Source organism: Atta colombica, unplaced genomic scaffold, assembly GCF_001594045.1.
Source record: "Atta colombica isolate Treedump-2 unplaced genomic scaffold, Acol1.0 scaffold238, whole genome shotgun sequence".
NCBI lineage: Eukaryota > Metazoa > Arthropoda > Insecta > Hymenoptera > Formicidae > Atta > Atta colombica.
Window position 1 is genome coordinate 1,699,866 of NW_017259336.1, and position 5,426 is coordinate 1,705,291.

Sequence of the window (5,426 nt, forward strand, 5' to 3'; positions counted from 1 at the left end):
TGATATGCTACATAAGTTCTATCAATAATCGTGCTTAATGTGAAAAAATTTTTCAGGATCTGTCATTTCGGAGAGAAAAAAGTGACTTTTTATCGAACAGTGCAAATAAAATACAATATTTTAGAATATAAATAATTAATAAATATATTACATGAGTATGTCAATTTTGAAAAATAAATTATTTATAGATACTCTGATATGTAAATTCTCAATCAAGCTCTTAATCAAGCAATCCTTGAAAAAAAAGTTTGGTTTATAATTGGTATATAATCTTAATTTCCCTTACAAAAATATTTCATCGTTTTTATCCGGCGGGATTAGTTTGAATGGGAAAACGGGATCAATGAGTATGATCCATTCGGGTTCAATGAATATGATCCCGTTTTTAGGTCGCCAAGGAACTTTCCGTAAAAACGAATGATTAAAGCAGATTGCATACGAGTACATTTAAGTAGTAAGTACATTTAAGTAGGTGCGTTCCGTTTCACGCATGATGCGTATAATGTACTATTTTATCTTTCTTTAATATTCGATGAATAAGAAGGATAAAACAATACATCATGCGCACGATGTGTGAAATGGAACGCATCTCTTTAGCATGATGCAGTAATGTGTTGTTCCTATCTAGTTTCTATGTGTGAATCATTCAGCGAATCGAACGCATCGTATTGTTCAGCCAATAGTATTCGGGTACTCTCGGCCGTGTTCGGCTGCGCTCGACCGGTGACGACGAGCATCGGGTGGCGCGCGCGAGTTACCCGGGGGCCGCCATTTTCCTCCAACAAGGGACAGCAGTCCGGAGCGTAGGTAGCGAGAATTTGTGTGCATTATTAGCGAATCGAATCGAGAGTAGTGAAACGTAAAACGCGAAAACTCTTTTCGTGTACGCTGCAAATCGTGTGCGATTCATATTCTACAGATTGTACAGAGACTGTAGTGTGCCCGATAGGATATTCGCGTGACTTTCGTACACCGTGCCGACCGCGGCGGTCACCCGGTAGACGGACGCCGTCGCCGTCGCACATTTCGGTTGAATTGACGAGCCGAGAACATATTTTTAAGGAAGACGTGGGGAAGACTATATACAAGAAAAGTGAACGGCAGGAGAGAAAGAGAGGAGATAACGCGTGACCGTAAAGAAAGGAAAGAGACACAAGGAGCAAGGTGAAAAAGGAAAGAAAGAGAAATAAAGGGATAGAGACGTGTGGAAGCCGGAGTGTGAATAATTTGGTGATTGCAGTGTGATCGCGCGCAGTGAAAAATACTCAGCCATCAGCCAGTTTCAGGTGTTGCGACGCCAAGCGGGGTATCAAGGGAGAGCGAGTCGCCTCCGACAGGTTAGTGCAGTGTACACGCAATCATGGCTTCTTCCTGCATGCGCGCGCGCACCAGCCAAGACAGTTGGCGCGCCTCGCGGAGCCGCGTATACTTTAGTATAGTACGTATACGAGTTTCGAAATGTGTGCCTGTCGACTGTGGTATCGGCGTGGTTGCGTGCGTGCCCGAGAATTTCGCGCTTCTCTTGTGCGTGCATTTTCTTTGTGCCACATCGAGAGATGCGCGTGTTCTACTTTTTCTGCACCGCTTCCCACTGTCCTTGTGTATATTCTCTCTTCGATTCGTGTCATTTATTTTATGTAATTCGATCTATTTAGTAATGTTATTGTTTACTTTATTAATCGTATGCATTCGATTTTTCATTCCTACAAAATGAAACGCTACTGTGGCGTACTGTCTTCTTTAGTGTAATACTAAAACGATAATTAAGCTCTTGAATTAAAATCAACTTTAGGTATATTGAATAAGAGACAATGTGAAATAAGTGATTAATAAGTGATGATTAATAACGGTTGTCTATCTTTCGCGACAATAAATACGAAACTCTCCACTTATATATGTTTTAAATTTCAATTGTAAATATTGAATCATATTGAATGGTGAATAGTATTGGACGATTTTTAGCAATCATTTGGTACATGTACTAAAGTTATTATTGGTAGATATTGATAGGATTGGAACTTATTCTGATAACTGTACAATTTTTGCGCTAAAACTATTGTTTTTTTTTCATATGTACAAATTGATACTATTTAAAAATAATTTCTTTCTAAAATATTCTAACATGATGTGTGATAGAAGAGATATAGAGAGAATAAGATACAGAATTAAAAGCTAGCTAAGTATGCTCTATTATTAATGAACAAACATGCGAAATTATTCTGGTTTACAATTTGATTGTTATACCTGAATTGCACAGAAAATCGCCTATTAACGTATATTGATCATAAATTTGAAAATTCATAAGTCATAAGTAGAGAGATACTTGCAATGTATACGTATTATATACATGTATGCAAAATCTATTTTAAGTTTATAACTTCAGAAAATGATTCTTTAACTGTTTAATATCCAAAGGCCTTAGTAAACATAGTTTTAAAACTAGTTGTTTTTGGGATATAGGAAGTTATAGAAATGTCTCTGAAAAAAAAAACTGTTTTCTTAAATATCTCAAATTATATCTGATATAAGTCTATAAATTTGAGTAATTGATCTATCTAAATGATTGATGTTATATATAATTTGAATTGTTTAAGAAAATTCGATTTTTTGAGAAATGAGATTTTTTTCTCTATTTTTTTACTTTTTAGTAGACATCACATTCGATATTTAGCTTTTGATTAAATACTTTGACATTTAATTGTTTTTTTATATTAAATACAAAAAAACAAAGATATACTTTCTTTCACGCACAATGTGCATGATGCATTATCTTTTATCCTTATTTAATATTTAAGTAGTAAGGAAAAATAATTTATCATGCATGTTATGTGTGAAACGAAATGGAATCTAAGTATACAAATATACAAGTATATATTCTTAATCATGCAGTCACAACAACTTACTCTTTGTGTCAAATCTGTCAAAACACAATCCACGCGATAGTTTTCTTGCAATAGTTGCGAAGTAAACAAAGAGAAAGAATCGATAAGCATTATAGAAAAGAAGCAATAATTAATTCGTTCAGTGTTCACCTTTTTTTTAAGAATAGATATATACATAATTATGTTGTAATATAATCGTATAAATAAGTTATATAAATATAAATAGAAATCGTGCATGCGCGTGTGCATACGTGCGTGTTAAATTTGAATCATACGATTTCTTGAATGATTGCTTGCATGCACAATGTAAGAATATAGACGTTTTCATTCGATCGTGTTTCATTAAAAAATCTTTTTAAAGTAAGGAATTCACATATTTTAGATGTATTAAGCGTAGCATCTCACATAAAAAGTCTCAAAACTTTTCGTGTGTGAGGCATATTTATACTAATATTAGTAGAGACATGCGAGATGCAATGTTACGATGCATACACTATCATTTAAAAGTATTTGTCCAATTTGTCTTCCGTAATTAAGTGAAGAAGAGTAAATATTTCAATCTTCTTTTCAAAAAATCTTTTATATATTAGACTTAATAATAATAATGTTTTGTATTCTACATATGGCATATCCAATAGAGATCGTAACAATACTTAAGAGTATTCCTGGGACTATTTTGAAAAAACTTAATATCAAAATATCGAAATTGTAATAATTTTTTAATTATAAGCATTTAAAGTTAGCGAATTATATTGCCTAAAGTTCGCGCATTCAAGTGTGGTACGATTCAAAATGACATCACATCTGAATGTATATCTGATAGTTACCCAGAAAAAATCAGCTTTCGGATTTGAAAATATTTCACATGAAAGGAAATAAGCTATGAAATAATGCATTATGATAATTACAGAAATCATGCATACTAGCGTATCGTGCTCAATGCATGAATGTATTTTTATATCATGCATCGGAGTAGGCGTAGCAGCGTCCAAGTTAATCATTCAAGAAATTATACATCTTGTGATTTTATCTTTAAGCATTAATAATACAGGAAACATTGGCTAGAACATTATTTTTAAAAGTAATTAGTTATCATACTTGTTATTGATTCTCAAAAAAAACTAATTACTTTTATTTAAGAAGTAACGCGCGATTCGTTACTTCAAACAATTTTTTTCCTTAAAAAGTGGTCTTATTGGGATCACTTTTTACTTTTTAAAAACGAAAATAAGATGTTTGTCGATTTTAAAGAGATCTCTTAATTCTACATTGTACCAAATTGTAAAATTCAAGTGATACTATCTTTTTGTATCAAATTAAAAAGTAGAATCCAAGTGATACTATTTTTATTATTTTCTTTACTCTAATGTATATATCATTTGTATAAAAGATTTGTATGAAAAATATCAACAACTGGCGCAAGTTATATTCCATAAAATTTTATGTTGCATTATGCATTTATATAAAAAATTAAATGATCAAGATACGTATGAGATTGTTAAAAAAGATTCTAATAGCAGTTTTTCTTTCTAAAAAACTGAGAGAACTACTCATTAAATAGAAGAAAAAAATAAATTTATCTCCTCAAACATATAACAGACTTTATAACATAATGTGACAGTTATTTAATACTCTGTATAATATTATCATTATCGGGGGTTTATAGTCTTCCAAAAATTCATTAGCCGGATGTTCCGCTTAGGATTATCTCGTCTGTAGACCATTATATTCAATTGCAGTCCTTTTACATAAAATTATTTATATGAGAACAACCAAATCGTTTAGTTATGTGAAAAAGTTTCCAATTCGTTATTATCTTGCACATATCTCATTATGTATTTGAGAAATAGATTTATAAAGTTTATATATTTAATAAAGATTTAAAAAAAAGTAAACTAGTAGAAAATGATAAAAATAATCAATTTATCTTTTTTGTTCTTCACTTTTTCACTTTTATTAAAGCTAGATATTATATCGCGGACATTTGCCATGTGGATTGCGATTCACACAATTTTGGGAGGAAAGCTCTGCTTTGTAGTATTTATATTTGGGCATTTGTGAAATAGCTAATTAACTTTTTCATTAGGATGAAAATGCTGGAAGGCTTTATCTCGTTCAAACTTATGTATATGTATTTAGTATGCACACATAAAATGATAAACTTCAACCATCCACTCACCTACACACACACGCACGCACGCGCGCGCGCGCGCGCGCACACACACACACACACACACACACACACACACACACACACCTAATATTTTGCAAAATTTTAGTTTGAAATCGTTTTTGAGTTGTATTTCAATAATATTAAGTGAAATTATCCATATCATATTTTTTCCAATGTAAAATTTTTATGGTAGCTGTATTTATTTCTTGCAAATTTCTTTTAAATGAAATTTATACGGAAAAGTTAAACAATAAATTCTAAAAATTAAATAAGAATTTTGTTTTCTTAGATCGGTTTGAATTAAATTAAATACATGCAGTTACGCAATTATTCATTGTATAATATTGCTGATATATATATATATATATATA

The 5,426-nt window shown here is 31.7% G+C and overlaps 1 protein-coding gene across 1 annotated transcript in view; it reads left to right on the forward strand.

Annotated features, from left to right (window-relative positions):
• Window positions 1-785: 785 nt before the first annotated feature.
• The window catches only part of LOC108688762 (C-terminal-binding protein), a 45,947-nt gene continuing 41,306 nt past the window's right edge, over window positions 786-5,426 (forward strand). The window contains exon 1 of the mRNA XM_018195141.1: window positions 786-1,337. The gene's annotated coding sequence lies outside the window, so the exon portion shown is untranslated. The remainder of the gene's footprint in view (window positions 1,338-5,426) is intronic.